General features: G+C 35.9%; 1 protein-coding gene across 3 annotated transcripts in view; it reads right to left on the minus strand.

The window, feature by feature from the left end:
* Nucleotides 1–5468, minus strand: part of LOC145241414 (uncharacterized) — a 607975-nt gene extending 602507 nt beyond the window's left edge. The window contains exon 1 of one of the 3 annotated variants that reach the window (XM_080104346.1): nt 5302–5468. The gene's annotated coding sequence lies outside the window, so the exon portion shown is untranslated. The remainder of the gene's footprint in view (nt 1–5301) is intronic. The other 2 variants (XM_080104342.1, XM_080104349.1) reach the window with 2 other exon arrangements.
* Nucleotides 5469–24020: the final 18552 nt, after the last annotated feature.

Below are 24020 nucleotides of genomic sequence, written 5' to 3' on the forward strand. Positions count from 1 at the left end.
TATACTTTAAAAACTTAAAAGTGAAACAAATGTAACGTTGTCCAGGAACCAACATGTTGTAGACTCAGTCGCAAATGAGACAAAGAATCAGAAAGAACTTCAGCTCCTGCTTAAGGGTTTAAGAAAATACCTTTATCCCTCATTCTCCTGCCATGTGTGACTTCTCGTTATGGGTGTGACGTTACCCATGTCTCTAGCATGATCTTCTATCTGTGCACATGTTCTTTTTATAGTCCTTTTCTTTTTCCTTAGCATGACATCACTTTGCACATGGCTCGACATTTGCATACAGCCACCATACGCATGTCTGCACTCTGTTACACAGAAATTAAAGTAAAAAGAATCACCGGTATTTACAGCTAGTTTCATATCACATAGTATACAAAACTATATGAATACCTATCCTAGGATGGGTAAAATATTTCCATGCACAAAACAGTTTTTGTGCTACTTTTATAATCCCCCTATAAAAATTAAAATCAAAATATAATGATATTAAACTTTATAGAATAGCCCACTCAAACACAATAGATAATGAGGGGGGGGTCACGATTGCTCCATTGCTTATGACTTAACTCAGATTGCTCATGAACCCATCTGTGTGCCTGACACTGATGGTCAGCATGCAAGTCTCCTAGACCTTTTTCTCACAGCTATGTTCATCTTTCGTCATGTCTTCATTAGGATCTTCCGGCCACTCAGTTGTCTCAGTTGAGATAAAAACAAAATGGAATAAGTCCTCCAATATACCTCTCCATCGTACATTATATCAATACTCTATCACTGACTGGAATAGCTTTCATACATTTATATCAGATCTACTTCTGCATTCCATATTTGAAAAGAACATGTCCTCTATAATATCAGACCTGACGGAATGGTTCATATGGAGGGTATGAAGTGGTCTATACCTATAATGAACCATTGAAAGGTCTGATATTATAGAGGGCACGTGATCAATCCTTATTTAAGAAGCTCAATGTAATTATAGAGCATATAATGAATGAATGACAAAAATCTGTATTCCAAATTTCATGATGTTGACAATCTTACAATTTATATTAATTTATTTTTTTTTCGGACTACTAGCCTCATCTTTATTAGTTGTTGTTTTTCATCTTTTATTGGATTGTTTATTCACAACGTTTCGGCCAACTAATTCCTCTGGCCTTCGTCAGGTGGTAACCGTGACAGATAGGAACTTCGAATCTCCTAACTGCATTCTCAGCCATCACTGCCATCCGTAGTTGTTGTCGTCTCACCACATTTTTGGCCAATTAACCTCTGGCACGCTTTGGGTGGGATTGAAACCGCTATCTTCAGATAATGTTCATCTGGAACTGTAGAGATTCAACGTCTCTATCAACTGCGCCATGGGCCCCGAAGGGCGATCAAGGTTGGATTCTTTGATCTTATAAATCCACGTTTATTTATTATCTGATCTTCCATAGTCGGGTCCGTACCGATTGGTATATATATATATATTATTCCTTAATTGGAATTCATTTTTGAGATGAGCATTATATATATTAATTCATTTTTATTTCGGTTACCATCTGACGAAGGCCAGAGGAATTAGTTGGCCAAAACGTTGTGAATAAACAATCCAATAAAAGATGAAAAACAACAACTAATAAAGATGAGATTAGTAGTCCGAAATAAAAATAAATTAATATATATAATGCTCATCTCAGAAATGAATTCCAATTAAGTAATAATATATATATCTTACAATTTATTCCTTTAATTGAATTGTGTCAACTGAATTAAAGGAATAAATTGTAAGATGGTCAACATCATGAAATTTGGGATATAGACTTTTGTCATTCATTCAGTATATATATATATATATATATATATATATATATATATATATATATATATTGAATGAATGTTAAAAGTCTATATCCCAAATTTCATGATGTTAACCATCTTACAATTTATTCCTTGTGTGTGGGTATATATATATATATATATATATATATATATATATATATATATATATACACACAAATTTTATTTGTTTTACATAAGCATTTGTATGTTGCTACACAGTCATGAGCATATTTCAGTCAGCCAGTTACAAGTAACTAGAGACCTCTTCAGGCGATATTGTTTGTACAAAAGTAGAGTCTGACAGACAGTATCACTTGAAAAGGTCTCTAGATTCTTGTAACTGACTGACCAAAACATGCTTATGAATGTGTAGCGACATATAAATGATTATGTAAAATGAATAAAAAATATATCTGGCCCTACTTCAGTATTGAATACTCTTGTATGAACCTCGTTAAAATTTCAGCGGTTGCTTCACATCTGGAAAATATCAACCTGAAATAATTATATATATATATATATATATATATATATATATATATATATATATATATATATATATATATATAATTATTTCAGGTTGATATTTTCCAGAGGTGAAGCAACTGCTGAAATTTTAACGAGGTTCATACAAGAGTATTCAATACTGAAGTAGGGCCAGATATATTTTATATATTTATATATATATGATGATGATTGCTGCATGTTTCCAGATGATCGCCATCACATTGAGTTCTCCCAATCGTGTCGTCCATGTCATCTCAGATGACTCTGCACTCCTGCCGCAGATTTGCACATCTTGAAGCAGATGTGACATACAAATTGAGCAATTTCCATCGAGTTGACTTCCTCTGGAGGTTGAAGAGTATTCCTATGAATAATCACATGTCTTCTCAGACCAGTAGTAGACTTGCAAACTTTGCTGCATGTTAAACAGATCGTTTGGTTCGGACTAATAGGGGCAAAGTTGACCTGAACAGGAGTTTTGTGCAACTTAAAGTGATTGATGTAGCCAGCTTTTGACAAAAGCACTCGTTCACAAGTGTTGCATTTCCAGCTCTGTGTGTCATTGTTAAGATCATCAATTAAACCTTTGCGAAACTCTCACTTCAGATTGCTGTGGGCCTGCTTTCTTTTCTCTAGAGCATCACAACTTTCACGTACAAGCTTCCGCCACTTCGGCCTCTGCAGAGTAAGTTCTTCCCATGTGTCGATGCCGATTTGTAAGACTTTCAAATTATCCTTTGCAGAATCCCTGAACCTCTTCCTAGGCTTGTGTTGAGGGCGTTTGCCATTTTCTAGCTCCCCATAAAAAAGTTACTTTGGCAGCCTACAATTTTTCATTCGATCCAAGTGGTCCACCCAACGCATGTGAGATCTGATTACAAGGGTCTCAACACTAGAGCAACATGCTCTCACAAGGACTTCAGTATCAGGTACTTGTGCTTGCCACTTGATGTTTAAGATGCGTCTCAAGCATTTTTGGTGAAATCGTTCAAGCCATTTAATGTGCCTTTGATGCAATGTCCATGTCTCCGATGAATACAACAATGTGGTTAGCACATAGGTCTTGTAAACGCAGATCTTAGTCTTGTCTGTGATGCCACAATCAGACCAGACGCTCTTCTCCAACTTTCCAAAAGCTACAAATGCCTTTTGAATTCGCCTGTGGATTTCAGTGTTGGGACAGCCATCCCTCGACAGAGAACTACCAAGGTACACAAATGAATCAATTACTCCAAAGGCAGTGCAGGAGTCAGCAAAGCTATCCATTATATGCTGCATATCAGTCTCAGCATGCGACAAAAAAAACAGCATCGTCTGCATACAGTAACTCCTTGACGAAGACATGATGCAGCTTGCTTCTGGCATTAAATCTTCTAAGATTAAAAATACGACCTGTGGTTCGAAACTTTAACATGACACCCCTATCACAATCTCAAAACGCATGAGCAAGTAGAGCAGCAAAAAATATAGAGAAAAGAGTAGGGGCAGGAATATCACCTTGTTTGACACCATTGTCAACTGGGATTTCATCAGAAAATTTTCCATTAAACGAGACTCGAGCTTTCATGTCCCTGTGCATTTCCTTGAATATTCTAACAAAGATTGGAGGACACCCTACTTTCTCTAAGATTAACCAGAGAGCATCCCTGTTAACAGTTTCAAATGCTTTGATTAGATCCATAAACACTTGATACAGTTCAATGGATTTCTCCTGAACTTGCTAGGCTGAAAAAATCATATCCATAGTTCCTCTGCCAGACCTAAAGCCACTTTGTGACTCTGGAGTAGCATTAGGACAAACATCCTCCAGTAACCTGTTTAATAGAAGTCGTGCGAGAACTTTCCCAACAGTTTGCAAAAGCATAATCCCATGGTAGTGGTCACAAACATTTTTCTGTCCCTTTCCTTTAAACAAGGTCACCAAGATACCATCAATCCAATCCTGTGGAACAGGAGCACCTTCCCAGATTTCCTCAACAAAACCAAGGATAGTATTAGCAATATCCGCACCTCCAATCTTAAGAAGCTCCACCGGAACACCATCCAAACCAGGTGCCTCGCCACTGCTGATTTGTGTGATAGCCAACTGCACCTCAACGAGATTAGACAAACGATCCATTCTGAATATGATATCATATTGTGGTAGGTTATCAATTGCGGTACGGATTCAAGCCTGCCTTTCTACTACCACTTTTTTTTTTTTTTTCAACAGACAGATCCAAACCCACGGGCAATGCCGGCTGAAATGCTAGTATATATATATATATATATATATATATATATATATATACATATATATATATATATATATATATATAGAGAGAGAGAGAGAGAGAGAGAGAGAGAGAGAGAGAGTTTAATTTTGTTGTTTTTTTACATAAATGTATTTAGTTATGCTAAATACAGTTGATATTATGCGCTTTAGCACTTAGCGTCTGTATTCTAACAGTCATAATGATAGGTTAATTAATTTAGGAATGAATCTTGTATGTACAAATATATAAACATATACACATACCTAGTTTTATATGAATAGAGACTGTTTGATTTAGCTGCTTTGCATAAATGTACAAATTAGTATAAATTAGTTATTACTATAAATTAGTTATTACTATAAATTATATATTACTATAAATTATATATTACTATAAATTAGTTATTACTATAAATTATGTATTACTATAAATTATGTATTACTATAAATTAGTTATTAGTTATTACGCGTGTGTATTTACTCATTCTCTGCTCCCTAAATGTTTATAAGTCACATGACGAAATATTAAGCTTGACGAAGAAACAGAATAAAACCAGGCTGATAATTGAACACTAAAGCTACATATAATAAATTATAAAGAATAATTTAATTTTTATTTTCTGTGTAAATATATAATGTGTTCTAATCAGACAATGAGACATTTTTTTTTTTTTTTTAAAACCAATCATGAAAATATTACTCACCAAATTTTGTACAAATATTTTCCAAAGACCCTTTTTTTTATTTCATGTTGAAGTCTTTCGTCGCTATTGTTTTTCTTTTTCTTTTAACAGCCATTTTAGATTTCTGTCCAGACGGCTGAATGAAAACTACATTTAGTGGCAGGAGCTCTGGTCATAAGTAAGTCGACAGCTGTTTCAGAGACCGATAGAATCGGATCAATGCTTTCGTCATAGGAAACACATATCTCGTCTTGACTGGTCTGACACGCTTTTTAGCTTTACGTTTCTGAATTTTTTTTTATATGGGGATTGATTATTCATACTATTTGGATTCTTCCGACTACTGTTCTCATCGCAAGGGCCTGTGACGTAGTGGATAAAAAGTGCTTGGTAAAATTCAGTTCTAATACAATTGAGAATTCACAGGAAATATAAACTGTAACAAATACATTGAGGACATTGCGAAGGCTGCTGCAAGGAAGGTGGGTTCCCTCTATCATGCTAGAAAACTACTCACACCTTAGAGTGTCCTGTACCTCTACAAAGCCACCATTCACTCATGCATGGAGTATTGTTGCCACATCTAGGCGAGTGCATCTACCACTAGCCTCTCCATCTTGGATAGGGTCCAAAAAAAGGGTCTCCAATCTAATAGGGCCTACTTTGTCAACTAGGCTTCAATCCCTGCCCCATCGCCACAATGTTGCATTCCCTGTGTCTGTTTTACAAGTATTTTAATGGAATGTGCTCTGATGATCTCATTGCACTTGTGCCCCCCTTCGACATACATGTTCCCGACAAACCCGCTTAGCAGCAAAATCACACCCATTCACTGTTGAGGTCCCTAAATGCCAGAGAGTTTTCTACTCTGATAGCTTCTTCCCTAGAACAGCTAGACTTTGGAATTCTCTCCCTGCTACCTGCTTCCCTAACTGTAATGATATGCAGAAGTTCAAATGTAACGTAAACTAACATCTTAATTGAAGGTGAGCAAAAAAGAAAATTACTTAGGACTTCTATCCAGTAATGACTGATGGAACAAGAACATGCTAACCCCCATATATTAAATAAAGAATTTCGTTCGAAATTCCATACAGATTCCCGCATTCAACAGAAAGATTCCCTGAAACAGAGTGCAGATATGCATATGGCAGCTGTATGCAAATGACCAAGTCGAGTGCAAGGTGACGTCATGGCAAGGAAGAAAGAAAAAGATTATAAAAATAGAACGTGTTGCCAGACTGAGGATCACATTAGAAAGAGGACAAGAGAGAGACGTGTTACACAGGTGGCCTGAGAATGACAGGAAAAGATGCATCATTTTGGAAATAAATTTTCTGTTGATTAACTGGAATAAAAAAGGAGTTGAGTTATTTCTTGTCTTCTGTTGCGACGTGTTCGAACACGTTTTTCTTCAAATATACACACCCACACGTACGCACGCACATACGCACACACACACACGCACACATATACACATCCTCATACACACACTCCCATTCATGCGCATACACACACACACGCTAACGTGCATGCACACACACACCCGAGCTGTGATGTCACTTCCTTTTAAGTGAAAACCAGACATGCGCACACAGAACACTAAATCCAGTATAAAATCAACAAAACCTGTTAACTTCCCTTTTTTCGTCCGGACCAGCGTTCGAGCTGCTTAATCGATGAACCGACCACGTGCTCTAACGTCACTCTATCTCCCCTTCGCTTTGGTCCATCAAAAAAGACATGTGCACGACGCTCTACTGAGCTTAACCCTCTCTTTCTATAGGCCGGCTTGCCACTTCGCGTTTCTCTATTGCATTCCCCCTTTCCTTCCACACGCGTAGTCGTCAACGGCTGAATAAACACGTGTACACCAAAGACTTTCATTTCTCAACAGAAAATAAACGACATGTTTATTTTATTCCAGCATCTGAGTTCTTTGTTTCCTTCATTCAATTCGTTTCATTATTTTTTCTTGTAGCGAATTAGGGTATTTTATATCCTGGTCCGCAACAGACGTGTTGATATATTAACGAGAACGTTGCAAAATATTATTTGGCACTGTAAAGACCACACCTTTTCACAAAAATGGGTTCAAAATGAAAGGATAATAATAAAAAAAAAGAAGGTTACCACACAAGAATGCAGTCACAAAGGAAGGCCTTAACACTAGGCCAAACAGAAAACAAAAAAAAATTAACAAAACTGAGAGGGAAAACTTGAAAGAAAAAAAATTGTGAGTAATATTATTTGGTTTTGTTTTTTTCTTTTTTTCTGTTTCACTTTTGAATTTTTTCTCCTATTTTGTCGGTCATATTTTTAGTTGCTAAAAGGTGTTTTGCAGAGACCTTAGGTCACCGTGAATATTATCTATAATGTTAAAGACAGGAGTTCTGGTATTATGACTCGGTTATATCATTTGATATTATAGGGAACATAGTTCTATGCTCAGTTAATGAAGCAAATAGCTTATTAGGTCTTAAATAAGAAGTTAAAATTAAATATTTTGAAATGAATGCAATTATATTCTTATAAATTAGTATTCAACCTGTTTAAATGATCACCTCTTGAGTGAGAATAGTAAATGTCCCCAGTTTTATTTTACAAATAAGTAAAGTTTTAAAAAAAAAAAAAAAGACACGTCTAATTCTTAGCACGAGCTATGCTAAGTGACTTATAAATTGTTTTTATTTGTAAGTTTTTAAATCGTTTCTGGTGCTTTTGTTTTTCAGCATTTTGTTACTTGGATTCTTATTAATCTAATACCGAACACAGAATAGGTATATTTAAAGTCATCTTTAATTTTAAAGCAAAATTGGTTGGCAGTCAAGTAAGACATGACATTAACAGAATATTATCCCTTGACCCTAGAACTAGAGCTCTTTATAGGGATAAAAAGATTCAGTGGTTGCATTGCTGCTATGGTAGAAAGATAAGCATTCACTCGGCATTTAAAGTACTTACAATCCTTGGATACAGAAGTAAAGGATGTAGAAACAGTCTAAAAGCTGCTGAAAGAATTCAGAGAATGAATCAAATTTTCCGGGTATGGAACATAACTTAGCCATCTAGTGACTGGATTTTGATGGGTCAGTTTGCAAACAAAGTAGCTTAGAAAATAGCATAAATTACAGAAGTAATAAGTATGTTGGATAGAAGGACTACCGAAGATAAATAATAAAGGTTACCCCAGTACTGTGAAATCTGCAATAATCGTTGCATAAAATGTTGATATCCGATTAAGTCAGGGAGCACAGATAATGCCTCTGGCCCTTTGTGTCAGATGTCTACCATAATTGTCTTGTATATTCTCGCCAAAAGGAGACTGAGCAGTTAAGAGACAACATAGGCCATAATTGTCTCGAGTAATTTCGTAAAAATGAACAGACCAATTAAGAAACAAATAAGTCATAGGATTAGGCAAGACGTTATGCTAACTAGTTTAGTCAAAGCTTTTGGAGAGGAAGTTTTAACTAATAAAAAACTATTTGGGCAGTCGGCGTAGAAATCGAGGATATGACTGACATGATAGGAAGAGGTATCAAGAGCTGTGGAAGAAAATGAAAAAGAATGCATAAGAAAAAGAGAAAACTCGCACAATGAAAAAGAAAAATAACAAATAAATCTGAGAATACATTTAACAGCATAACATATCTATTATGAAGACTGTCGATAAGCAATAAACTGACTTTATTGCTAAAATAAAAATATTCCGTTTGAGTTTGGTGAATTTACAGACGCAATACCAGCAAACATAAAATAATATTCAATGACACTTAAATTTAGTCTTGCCTTCATTTGTCTGACTTTGTAACATATTGTTAACATTTAAACTTTCATTTTGGACAACAAAACTGAAATATTTCTGGACTTATTCAGCGAAATGTCTGAAAATACAAAAAAGTACATTCTCACTATAGAAACAGTTAATTGAGTTTTTCCCCTGTCAGCATATTAAAACGTTGTGTTTAAAAATTAAGAAAATACATTGGAATTCTTTTTTACAATTTTCTTCAGCATATGAAGGTATGTAACAGAGCATGGACGCGTGTATGGCAGATGTATCCAAATGAATGAGCCCTGTGCAAGGTGACGTCATGGCAAGGAAGAAGGAAAAGGATTATAAAAAAGAACATGTGCACAAACTGAGGATCATATTAGAAACATGTGGGTGATGTCACAGCCGAGACAAGAAGTCACATGCAGCCAAAGAAGGAGGAATAAAGGTCTTTTGTCAAAACCTGAAACAGCAAGTTGAATTTCTTCTTTTTTTCCTTTATTTTCCTTGCGACAGAGTCTAGAACGTTTTGAGTCCCTGCATGTTAACACAAATGTAAACGTGTACCATGTTACATCCTTAGTTTGATAAGATACACCTGAAGAAGTTCCGAGGTCACATCGACCATAACATTGTGAAAATAGCACTCAAAACGAGAACGGTAGTCCAAAAAATCCAAAACGTATGGTTTTTAGCATTTTTTCACTTGAAAAGACCTGTTATTAAGCGGAAGGTTTCTTCTTAACTCATTTTTTTTTTCAATCTCCTTTACTGTGTCTGTAAGGAATCCTATACAATTAAGATATCATGATAACATATAGGTAGGTAGTGAAATAGTTAAATAGGTAGGTATGACAGTTGTGGGTGTGAAGGCTGAGGAAACAGATACTGCTATGCATAATTGCAATACAGTGTGATAATAATTACCAAACATAAAATAAGGCAAAGATGAGGCAAGAAAATAATAAAATGAAACAAGATAAGGCAAGACCATAATAAAACAACACAAAGCCATGTACAGGATGGAACGATAAAATTGTCACCCTAGAAAAGACAACATAATTCCATTTCCGTTTGATGAAAATCGGTTTTCTTTTTTCGTTGCAGACCATCTACTAGTTGGTCAGTTGTGTACAAATCCCAAGAGTGATAGAAGCGTTCTATCATGTCTGAAACTGACACAATGTTCAACGAGCGAGATCGGAGATGCGCCGCTGTACAACTGCTCTCTACTGATCCAAGTTATGACAACAGGCCCATTGCCAGCACTCTCAAAATGCATCGCTGGATTGCCATGAATAACAGGGATGTGCTTAGGATGATGAAAACAAAGTTTCCAGCCATGATTATGGTCTTTGGTGTGATTTCAAATGAGGACCACATCATGCCACCTCACATCTTTGAAGTCGACTTGAAAGTGTACCTGGATGTGTTGAAGAGTGTGGTGATCCCCTGGTGCAGTCAGGTAGCCGCTGGTGGACCCTGGATGTGGGAGCATAACTCAGCGCCGGCCCACAAGTCCAAAGAGATCCAGGCTTGGCTCCAGAAGGAGTGCTACGACTTTCTACCCTTCTCTCACTGGACCCCTTCTCCTCTGACCTGAATCCATTGGGCTACTTTGTTTGGTCATACATCGAGAACATCACAAACATGACCTCCCACAACACCAAAACCAGCCTGATCGCCGCCATCTGTCAAATATTCACTAAGCTCTGCCGGCACTTGTGGAGAAGGCATGCTCCCAGTTCCAGGCCTGTATCGATTGAAGCTGAAGGTGGCTACATTGAATAGATTTCAGCCCTACTACATAATCAAGTTACCTGAATTGATTTTTTCAATAAAAGTTTTAAAATAAAGCTGCACTGTTGTTTTCTTTAGGGCAACATTTTACACTGTAACTCAAGTGAAACAATAAAGCAAGACATAGCAAGTTAAATCAAAACAATAATAAAATGAGACAAAGTAACATTAGGTAAGGCAAGGCATAATAAAACAATACAAGGTAATGTTAATCAAAACAATAGTAAAGTCAGATAAGTTAATGCAAGGTAGGCCAAGACAATAGTAAAACAAGACAAAGCAAAGTAAATTAAGGCAATAATAAAAAGATAAACTAGGGTAAAGTAAGGCAAAACAAAATATAACAAGTAAGGGAAGAGCAAGTAAGACATGGCAAGGTAAATCAGAGCAATAATATAGCAAGGCAAGATAAGGTATGGTAAGGCAAGACCATAAAGTAAGGCAAGACAATAATAAAGCCAGATAAAATAATGCACAGTAAGATACGGAAATAATCAAACAAGATATGGCAAGGTAAGTCAGGACTATAATAAATTAAAAGAAGGCATCACAAGTTAAGGCAAGGCAATGATCAAAACAAGTTAATGTATAATAAAGTAAGACAAGACAATGTAACTCAAGACAATAAGAAAGTGAGACAAAGTAACTCAAGATAATAATAAAGTAAGACCAGGCAAAATAAATTGCAGAAGTAATTAAGCGAGACGAAATGAAGTAAATCAAGGGAATAATAAAGCAAGACAAGTTAATGCATATTATAACAAAATCATAATGAAGTAAAATAAGGCAAGGTAAATCAAGGGAATAATAAAGCAAGACAGGGTAACAGATTGTAGGGCAAAATTAGAATAAAGTAAAATAAGGCAAAATGAATTAAGGAACTAATAAAGCAGGACAAGCTAATGCATGTTAATGCAAGACTATGTTAAAGAAAGACAAAGCAAGGTAAATCAAGACAATAAAGCATGACAAAATAGCACAAGGTAAAGCCAAGCAATGATAAAGCAAGGCAAGGCAAAATGAAGGCAATAATAAAACAAAGAGCGGTAGTAACTCACGTGTGTTAAATATGACTCATAAAACCTTAATCATCAGCCGCTTGTATATTTAATGCTGTCTTATCCTGTATTCCTTCTTATATTACCAAAATCACTCTGTGTTTTCTTCGTAATACTTTGTTTCTGCATTTCATAGTCTGTTGCAATCTGATTAATTGGTAAGAAGTAATGCGAAGCAATTTTAAATCTAAAGTCAACAATTATAAAGCAAAGTAGGACAAAGTAAAACGAATCAATAATAAAGTGAGGCAACGTAAAAAGGAAAATAAAGCATGTTAAAACAAGACAAAGTACGAACAATAATAAAGCAAGTGGAGGCAACGTAAGGGAAAGCAATTATAAAGAAAAGTAAGGCAAAGCATTGAAAAGTAGGTTAAAACAATATAAAATAATAAGAAGAATACTGACGTCCCAGCAAACCGCAGGGTGAAGATCAAAGACAAGGAAAAATAGAGTAAATACATGGAACTTGCTAGAGAACTGAAAGGAATATGGAACATTGAAGAAAATCAATATAATACAATTATTGTAAGATAAGAGGACTAGGAAATCTCCCCCCCCCCCAAAAAAAAACTTGGATAAAAGATAAATAGAAATTTGAATCAAGGGGAAGACTGTGACTATACAGCAGACGGTAATGCTGAAAACAGCTGAAGTCTTAACAGAAAATTCTTGAATGCAGAAACTAACCCACATAAACTACAGACGCTAATCAATCACAGAAACTACAACAGAAGTAAAACAAAATCATAGAAAAAACACCACATGAACCCAAGGAAACTGAAAACAAATCTTATCAATTTCCCCCACCCACCTAAAAAAAAAAAATCAGCCTCGTTTGATACCTCATAAAATAAGCATGAAGGGTCAAGGAAAATGGAAGGACCGAGGAGGTGAAACACTAACCAGGCCTTCACTGGATAAGTGCAAAGTGTACTGGGACCTTAGGGAAGCTTATGCCACCCAAATTCCAGTGAAGGCCAATGATCATTATAAATGAGAAATCAATGGTAAACAGCTGTTGCGATAATGCAAAGTTATTTGCAAAGAATATCAAAAGAGGTGGAGAGTACTAGAAATCTGGGGAGACTTGTTGTCACCCAGACCCCAGGGAACACCACCGGTTGTTGTCGATGAGTAATCTCTAGTGATTACCTATGTGAGTACAATAAAAAAAATAATGCTCTAAGGTAAAATTAGGTAACACAACCCAATAATAATGCCAAGTAATAACAGCAGAGTAAAGCAAGAGAAAGAAGGCAATAACAAAGTAAATGGATGCAATGTAAGGCAAGACAGCTTAAAACAACACTAGCCAATACAATAATAAAGCAATATAAGCAACATAAGGTAAGATAATTATAAAGTGGGACAGATAGACCAACGTACTACAAAACATTAATAAGGCAAAGCAAAGAAATAAACATGGCCAGGTAAATCAAAATAAAGCAATTTAAGGATAAGTAAGACAAACATATATATGGCACAATTATGTTAACACACGTTCTCACCAGATCGCTGAAGTTAAGCAACAATGAGCCTGGCCAGTGCCACATGGGTACCCATTTGGTAAGGCTAGGCGCTGAATGTACTGCGCTGAGTTGTAGAAATTTCCAGGTTGGTATCTGGGGGCGCGTTTAACTCACAGAGGAAGATACACCCCGAACCAAGACAGAAAGCAACGGGAAACTACGGCCTTTACTTCTCTTCCTGAGATTACCATGTCTCTACAATATGGAGAGCTGTGGTTGCCGATGCTGTTAAAACAGCAGGGCCGCTGCATACATGCAAGACAAATAATTATAAAGCAAGATAAAATTAGACGAAGCAGGATAAGATGATAACAAAGCGTGTTAAATAAAACAAAGCAGTGTATGACAAGGTAAGGCAAAAGCAATATTAAAACAGGTTGAAGGAAGGTGATACAAACCAATAATAAATCAAGGTAAGGCAAAAGCAATATTAAAACAGGTTGAAGGAAGGTGATACAAACCAATAATAAATCAGTTTAAGGAAAAGTACAACAAAGCATAAAACAAGGCTGGACAAGGTATGGCAAAAGCAATTTAAAGCAAAGTAAGACAAAGTATGAAGCAAAGTTGGAAAGGCAATAAAAAAAACAAGTTAAAACAACAGAAGGCAAGACAATTATGAGGCAAGTTAAGAGAAGACGTGGTAAGGTCAATCAATAATAAAGCAAAACAAAACAATAATAAAGTCAGGTGAGACGAGGCAATAATAAGGCAAAGTAAAACAAGATAAATAAGGTTTAGTTTGGTTGGGTTTATCTGTTTTATTTATTACTGAAATACAATTCACCTACTGTAAATAATTTGTGTATACAATTAATGGAATACAGGCTGCTATTTTAGCTATGATATGCAGAAATTAATTTCATTTAGTACAAGTTTATAAATGTAGTGGTCTATGACTATGCTGATTTTAGGGGATCAAACTCCACTACTTCAGATTTATTATGTGGTGACTCTACTTAAAAATAACACTATAAATAAACTAATATGTTTATTTTTTTTAATCAATTGCTCTCTCTCTCTCTCTCTCTCTCTCTCTCTCTCTCTCTCTCTTCATTTATAGAGAGTAAAAAGTGAACCTTGGATTTACTTTCAGAAACTTCTTAAGTCTCGCTTTCTTTATTTTGTCTTTTAGTCCTCACATTCCATGAGTGATCTTTCTGACAAAAGAGAGAAAATTGCTGTCTTTGTGGGGAGGGGGGTCCATAATCTATTCATATAACACTTATTGTTGACTGGTTTTTGATTCTAAATTGGTATGTTTTAGCTCTTTACATTAAGTGGCTTTATGCCTTTCCTGGAGAGATTTTCCATAAAAAATAAATAAATAAAAATAAAGAGTAGATTGACAGTTTTCTGAGCCTTACTACTTCCGTGCTGGCTCATGGCAAATTGGAAGCAGGTGTTTTGTTTCTGACACCATCACTTGAAGATTGCCATACAGAGCCAATGAATTCTCCCTATCTCTCCCCTACCATTTCCTAGATGTATTGCCCTTACTACGGATAAGGAACTCCATCTACCCCCTCTCTCTATGGTGATCCCCCAGAACAGGAGCCTCAAACTACAACCCACGAGCCAGATCCAACGTGCCAAAGTCTTTAAGACTGACCCATGGAGCTCTTATGGAAAACATAAAACTATTCAGGAAAAATTTTATTATTGAAATGCATGAAAATAATATGCTGTTTTTTTTCTTTTTAGAAACCGTTTAAAAGAATGAGGTTTTGGAGAACAAGTTTCAATAAAAAGCAAAAATAATGCACAAAACGGTATAAAGCATGTCCAAATTGATATGACGTTTCTGAATTTTTGACATGGATTGGTTATTCGTATTATTTGGATTCACCAGACTGCTGTTCTCATCTTGAGTGTGATTTCGCAAGGACCCCGTGGTGCAGTGGTTAGAGTACTTGGAAAAATCAATTGTAAAAAGTGATATTCTCCTGAAGGTTGAAGGTTCAATCCTCAGTGCGGGATGATCGAAAACTACAATTGCAAATTAGTTAGGATCTTTTTCAGTCATGGCTGATGGAACAAGAACACGCTACCCCCGTGAAGTAAATAAAGGGTTCCGCTCGAAATTCCGTCTAAATTCCCGAGTTTGACAGAAACATTCCCGAGTTCGACAAGATAACCAGAAGAAGGTTGGAGATTACATGAATCGAAATGTTGTCAAAATCACACTGAAGATGAGAACAGTAGTCGGATGAATCAAAATAAGATGAAAACACATCTACGTCATTTTTTATTTTATTTTTGGCCCACAAATCTCTAAAAAGTTAGCAATATGCCCCCCTTCCCCTGTTTGAAAACTTTGGCGACCCCTGTACTAGAATATCAAAGGGAAACTAACAGGTGTTCCACCTTACCTGAAAGTGGTCTGGATCTTTAGGGAGATGTGTTTCACGCCAGTTTTGGAGTTTTACTTTAGGGTGTTTTGATAATTGTGTGATATTTTATATATGTTTAAAATTGAAGTTTCACCAATAGGAAAAATATATAATTAGCACCCAACAGACAGGTACCCAGCGACACTGATTTGTATTGAAGAAAAATCTGGCTTTTGAAGGAATTCAGGTGGCTCCCAGAAAGACCATTTCAAATAAATTCAGAAAGTTCTCTGATTAATCCAAAATAAAAGTATTTGTTTTCATTATTTCAGGTCTGTGCAAATTTGGTGCGCAGAAATGAGTTTACGCATTTTTATTTTGGACACCGAAGGGTAAACTTCAGTGCTATGCATCTGTGCAAAGGAAAGGCATCCATCTTCCTAAGATATTATACATATTCACTTATCTGAATACATATAGTACCTAGTATTCCCAAATGGTCATCCATCTGGTACTGGGCAGACTTAATGTCACTTAATTTTAATAATCTAATGAAAACTGGTATGTCGACGTGATTATGCCGTATATACAACATAGTCGTCTTCAAATCTAATGACAACAAACATTTGTCACAAATTGTTCTCATAAATAATCAAACTTCATTCCATTTATCATTTTCAATTTTCTCATAATATTCTCTATCTTTCAATTCACAGTCATTCCATTCTATTAATTTGGATCCTCGAGTAGATATTAGCTTTGATATTTGGTGACTAACTAATAAAAAAAATAATAAAAAGCTAAAATTAAATGGTGTATATTCAGAATTGCATTTATGGTGGCAGTTAAAAGAAAAGAAAATACAGAAATTGTCTGTATATTGTCTGCTACCAGTCATGAAGCAAAGATGAAACATTACAAAAATCATGTAATTTAATCAAGTAGTTTTTTTAATGTTTTTTATTCAAGAAAATCAAATTTTACGACTAAGCGAGTCATAGTGTTTTCGTCAACCATAATGAAATCCAATGAAATAAATAAGAAGGCGGCAACTCAATTTGAAGTGACTAGGTCAAAATCAGTTTTATGTTCAATACAGTTTAGTAGTAAAATCGCTAAAAATCATAATTTTTGCATTTTCTTAGTTTAAAAAAAATATACATTATCAATTTACGTAAATTTTGGAATGTGACATCTTCGTTCCATGACGAGTACATACATTGTAAAGATTTTTTGTATTTTTTTTTTTTAAATAAGAGTAATTCTGAATAAGCACCAAATAAATTATATATTTTATAAAGAATACAAGTTTATAATTTTAACACTGTGGCGATTTTCAGAAGAATGGAAGTTTGATTAAATTTATGTTTGAGTAAGATCATAACGTTTTATTAAAAGCGTCTCTATATATGTTTTTGTGTGGTGATATTTTAAATAGGGATGAGGAAATAACAAATAAAAAGCTGGTGAAACTGTAGTGAAGCCAAGACTACTATTTCTCCATTACATATCTCTTTCTCTCTACTCTTCCCTTTCTTCCTTCCTTCCTTCTTCCTTTCCTCCTTTCCTCAAAAATGTGACCAGAAGTTGTAACCAATCAGGACGGAGAACAGTTCTGGTGGGAAAGACAAAAAGAGAGATACAAAAAAGTGTTGGAAAAAAAAAAAAGACGGAGACGCGAGTGGTTCCAGAGTCAGGGGACAAAAATGAAAATAACGAACTTTTTATAACCCGATACCACTTGTACGCTGAAATGAATATAAAACTGTTTCGTTTGGAAGTTCTTTTGTTTCTTTATTATTATTCCCAGGTCGGTTTCTATTCCCGTCTTATTAATTTCGACGACTCCCCAAAAGGGGGACCCGCCGAAATGGTGACCTACCCAACAAGAATTACATTATGGTAACCGCCATAATTTGGTGAACGGCCGACGTCCATATGAACACGGACAAACGATGACGACGTAACAGCAAAGTCCGAGGACAAACACAAAAAAAAAGAAAAAAAAAAAAAAAGTAAATATATATAAATCCGCCTAAAGAAGTGCCGATAAAATATATTTTACTGTTTTATGACACGACTCAGCCTATCAAAAAAAAAAAAAAATATATATATATATATATATATATATATATATATATATATAAATTTTTTATTGATAAGTTTGAAACACAAATCTCTCGGTTAATTCAAACCACTTGTGAGTAAACGCTTTTCCTTCCTTTCTATTATACCTAGCCCCCCCCCCCGCCATTGCTTTTGGTCGCGGCTTCCAAAAAAAAAAAAATTAACAAAAGATATAATAATAATAATAAAAATAATCATACAATTTTTTTTTTTCAAATAAATAATATTAGTAAAATCATAATGGATGCTTAACAAGTAAGCGTAAAACCCCACAATTTATGGAAACTAGTGTCGAGGGATGGTTTGCAATATTAGAAGCACAGTTTCATCTCCGACATATTACTACGGACGAGACCAAATTTTATACCGTTATAAGTGCATTGCCACCTGACGTAGTGACGAATATACCGCCAGCGGTTTTACACTCGTTAGATTATGTTAGATTAAGGGAGTCGGTATTGTCTACCTACGAAAAGACTAGACCTGAACTCTTGGAGAAATTGATGATGACCACTACGTTGCCAGGTCGTCCGTCAATATACCTCCAGGAGATGTTAACAGTTGCAAATAGAATAGAAGCAAGTGACGAAATAGTGCGCCATAAGTTTATACGCGCACTGCCGAAGCAAATTGCCCCGGTGATAGCGGCTCACACCGAGATGCCCTTGGTAGAGTTAGGTCGACTGTCTGACAACTTGATGCTGTTAATAGAAAATACACCGGTATTTCAGACTGCAGAAAGTCAGGCTCGAACAAGTCACCACGGTACTAGACATATAGGCGAAACAACACCAGTCGGTCTACACCCGTATAGAAGGAAACAGCGACCGAGAGTATGTAGAGCCCATATTTACTTCGCAGAAGAGGCTCGTACATGTAAACCCTGGTATAAATGGCCGAAGAAAAAGAGCAATATACAAATGCTACCTAACTCGCGTCCCTCATCTCCCGCCCCTAGCGATTCGGAAAACTAAAAAGGCGGACTGCGTTTGCTCTGGTAGTGCCGCCGTTACTAGAAATTACTGCAAAAATAGGAGCGTCTAAAGTAAATTTTATTATAGATACAGGAGCCAGTATTTCCATTTTACCACGTTCTGTAGTAAATGGAATTACCTTGGAACCAACTCCTGTTCATATCTCGACTGCTAACAGTGAAAGCATAAAATGCTATGATCAAACTAGTTTAGAAGTCAAGATTCCACGTTTAAGAAGATTTTTCCAATGGAGTTTCGTGATCGCAGATGTCACTAACCCTTTGTTAGGATTTGACTTTTTAAACGAGTTTAATATAGTAGTGGATTGCAAGAATAGATCCATCCGTGATAATGTAACAGAGCGCGAAATTAAAGTCAACACAGAAACTGAAAACCAATACTGTATTGATTAATAAAATAGACCTAGCAGAATACGTTAACGAAATAATAAATAACTATAGTAGCGTAATATCACCTCATAGCGATACAAAGAATATAGCAGAGTGTATCACAGGATTGATATAGGCAGCCATGTACCAGTTTTTGCTAAAGCCAGGCAACTTTCCGGTCCTAAATTAGACGCAGCACAGGCGGAATTTAAGAACTTACTAAATACTGGAGTTATCGAGCCTTCGAGTAGCGAATGGGCAACACCCTTGCACTTAGTGAAGAAATGAGATGATTCATATCGAGCTTGCGGTGACTTCCGCACGCTGAATAGTGTTACCAAGACAGACCGCTACCCGATACCGAACATAAATTCATTCTGCACACAACTTGCAGGTAGACAATATTTTTCCAAGATCGATTTGACTGCAGCATATCACACGATTAAAGTACACCCTGAAGATGTGCCTAAGACGGCAGTCGTGACACCTTTTGGCTTATTTGAATTTAATTACATGCCATTTGGTTTAAAGAATGCTGCAGCCACATTTCAGCGTTTTATGGACAAGATATTTCTAAAATTAAATTGTGTATTCGTATATTTAGATGACATATTAGTTTTTAGCGAAAGTGAACAACAGCACAAGGAAGACTTAGATAAGGTATTCAGGATTCTTAGTGATAATAATTTAAAGATTTTCTTAGCTAAGTGTGTATTCGGAGTGCCAGAGTTGGACTTCTTAGGTTTTCATGTAAGCAAAGAAGGCTTGTTGCCTACTTAAAAAAAAATTAAAGAATTAGAAACCTTTCCGGTACTCAAAGATTCAAAAAGCTTGCGTAGATTTTTGGTAATGACAGGTTTTTATCGCAAGTTAGTCCCTAATTACACAACCATAGTGCTACCACTATCCGAACGAATGAGCTTGGACTCTAAAGCAACGTTTGCACTAAACGAAGAAGAAACTCATGCTTTCAGAACAATAATAAACAAATTGTCAGAAATTATGGCATTAGCTCATCCGCAGTCTTCAGCCACAGAGTACCACCTGGTTACGGATAGAAGTCAATACGCAGCTGGTGCTGCATTACACCAGCTAATAGATAAGAAACCAGTACCAATAGGTTTCTTTTCCAAGAAATTTTCGCAAGCCCAGGTCAAGTATTCTACGTTTGACAGAGAGCTACTGGCGGCTTATTTTTCAGTAATACATTTCCGTCACCTCATAGAGGGTCGTCACGTGACATTATTCACTAACCATAAGCCATTATGTGGAGCCTCTTATAGCCAGACACCCGCAAAGTCGGATCGATAGCAACGACACTTGTCAGTACTTGCTGAATATATCGCTGACGTGGTGTATATTAAAGGAGACAAGAACGTAATTGCAGACTGTTATGTCTAGAACTGCTTTAGCAGTGCAAATAGATGCATGTGATTTGGCTGCAATAACCCAGGCACAAAAAGGAGATGACGAAATAAAGTCATACGCTAATTTAAAAAAATACTGCGTGTCACGTGAAATTGGCTCTGTCCTGTGTGATACTTCCCCAGGCCGTTTGTCCCAAAAGAGCCTTGTAGGGCTGTCTTTGACAGTTTACATGGTTCAGCGCACCCTGGAACTGGAGCATCTATTAAACTGATTAAGTCTAGATACTTCTGGCCTAACTTAGATAAGACAGTCAAGTAATTCTATGTAGAATGTGTTGTATGTCAACAGTCAAAAGTTCACAGACACACAAAGTTTGCAGTCCAGGAGTTTGATTTACCATCCGCACATTTCCAAACGGTACATATTGATATTGTTGGCCCGTTACCCCTAACGCGCAATGAGTCAGATCCTTACCTCAGTCCATACAAATATTTGCTGACCTGTATCGATCGTGCAACTCGCTGGATCGAAGTACAGCCAATGATCGAAATAAATGCGCAGTCGGTAGCAGAGGCATTTATCAATGTCTGGATATCTCGATTTGGAGTTCTATTGCATGTTGTAACTGACAGAGGTAGCAAATTTGAGAGCGAATTGTTTCAAGAGTTGGCCAAGGTAGTAGGTTTTTACCGATTGAGAATAACTTTGTATCATCCTCAAAGTAATGGGATGATTGAAAGAGCACATCGTACCCTTAAGGCAGCGATAATAGCGCGAAAAGAATCCTGGATGAAAGCGATACCAGTGATCCTACTAGGTATACGCAGCACCCCTAATGAATCAGGTTTTTCACCTTTTACCACTGTTACTGGAGCACCAATATTAATTCCTCATCAGCTGATACACAATCAGAGAGTAGAAAAAGAAACTCTAGTTAACAACAAGTATGTACGTAATTTGTGTGAATCGATGTCCCAAATCGACGTATTCAACGATGGAAAAGGATTTATCCATGGAAATTCAAAATCTTTTATACTGAAAACCTTACTTTCCTGTGAGAAAGTATGGTTAAGGGTTGATCAAGTTAGGAAACCATTAGAAGCACCGTACTCAAGTCCTTATAAAGTTTTGACTCGATCAGATAAACACTTCCAGATCGATATGAATAACGGTACTCATGCACACATATCAATCGATAGGTTAAAACCGTTTACAGAGCCAACTAGCAGTAATAGAACTAGAGTGACCGAGAAAACACAGATAGGTACTACTAATGATAAGGATGTCAGAACAGATGATACCGATAAAGTAGAGAGTAAAATTGCTGGTGGCATGTATAAATCTAGATCAGGAAGAAAAGTGACATGGAAAAAGAAAAATGAATATTTTTATTTTTAAACAGAAGTAGACATAGTAATTCTAAGGATATTAACTAACTCCGTTACTGGAGGGGGGCTCGTGTAGTGAAGCCAAGACTACTATTTCTCCATTACATGTCTCTTTCTCTCTACTCTTCCCTTTCCCCCTTCCTTCTTCCTTTCCTCAAAAATGTGACCAGAGGTTGTAACCAATCAGGACGGAGAACAGTTCTGGTGGGAAAGACAAAAAGAGAGATACAAAAAGTGTTGGAAGTAAAAAGACGGAGACGCGAGTGGTTCCAGAGTCAAGGGACAAAAATGAAAATCATAAACTTTCTATAACCCGATACCACTTGTACGCTGAAATGAATATAAAACCGTTTCGTTTGGAAGTTCCCTTGTTTCTTTATTATTATTCCCAGGTCGGTTTCTACTCCTGTCTTATTAATTTCGACGACTCCCCAAAAGGGGGACCCGCCGAAATGGTGACCTACCCAACAAGAATTACATTATGGTAACCACCATAAGTCTATCCGTGACAGAAGCTCACAGCAAACGTAAATAGGGCCAACTTAGATCCATTAACTTGATTTTCTCTAACTTAAGGGAGATAACTCTTATTGGTCAGAAAATATTCAAACTCGATGTTACTTTTTACTTTCTTTATCTTTCTCTCTCTCTCTCTCTCTCTCTCTCTCTCTCTCTCTCTCTCTCTCTCTCTGCCTTGTCTTTTTGTTGTACCCAATATGTATGTTTCATACCCCTACCGCCTAACATTTTATTGTGCAACTACACTATAATAGCGAAATTTGGAATACAAAAAAAAACAATTCGGAATACAAAAAAATCGATTAAAAAAAATCATGGATCTACTGACTTTTTGTGTCGATTTCAACTAAAAGCAATGGTATCTACCTAATTGGCATGTCAGAAGTACTTAAATATCTACTGCATTATTTAAAAAAAAAAAAAAAAAAAAAAACGCAAGTTTTCCCTTTATCGTAAAAAACACTTGCCACTTTGAAGTGTGACATAATAATAAGGGAAATAACTCAGTTATGCTAAAAATAAAGCAAAAAGACACAATTCATTTTTTTTTTTTTTTTAATTAGCAACAGTTACACACTATTTAACCCCCCTTTATGAAACTCTCCGGTGCGTTTTAGGCAAAAAAAATTTATTTTCACTAATTTTTGTCAAAAATGTTTTCTTTAAGAATTTTTTCTACCTTATAATTTTTCGTAACTTTTAGATATATTCGTTACAATTAAGTAAAGACCATAAGTTTGCCTTGAAATTCAATATCACAAAAATTTCAAATTTCGCTATTATAGTATAGTTGCACTCTTTTTATTTAAACTAAATTTAAATGTTGATCCTTAATCTTTCATAGTTATTTCTAATTAGACCATGGAAATGTCAGGTATGTTTAACTGTGGTTAACAGAAGTATATATATATATATATATATATATATATATATATATATATATATATATATATATATATATATATATATATCGTTGAGCACTTTCTGTTGAATTAAAAAGTCGGTCAATTTAGCTCTTATGCGTAGATCATCGTATAACGATTTGATCACTGTCTGTCTGACGTAATGAACATTTAATTTAAAATGTTTAAAATTCAACGCTATTTCACATGATTAATGGTAGCCGAATGGATACGGCCTCCGCTAATCGAGCCAGAGATGTCTCGTGTCGCGGGGTTCGAATCGTTCGACTGGTAGTAATCGTGACACCCTGCACTGAAGAATCCCGAAAGGATGAAACACTAGTGTCTGTAGGTATTTAATTATTATAGTAAAAAAATAATTATATATATATATATATATATATATAAGTGAAATTGTGTCTGTGTGTGTACATTTCCCTAACAAACTACTCTGTCAATTTTCAGTCTACAGACTCAAGATTTGGCATAAGGAGTATTGAGATTTGGGAAAGTCTTTTTAATCAGTTTTCAGCCAGAAATTTAGCTGTCAAAGTTCAACGATTTGACCCTTG

The sequence above is a fragment of the Euprymna scolopes genome, chromosome 20, assembly GCF_053919585.1.
Source record: "Euprymna scolopes isolate OS-2025 chromosome 20, ASM5391958v1, whole genome shotgun sequence".
Lineage (NCBI taxonomy): Eukaryota > Metazoa > Mollusca > Cephalopoda > Sepiida > Sepiolidae > Euprymna > Euprymna scolopes.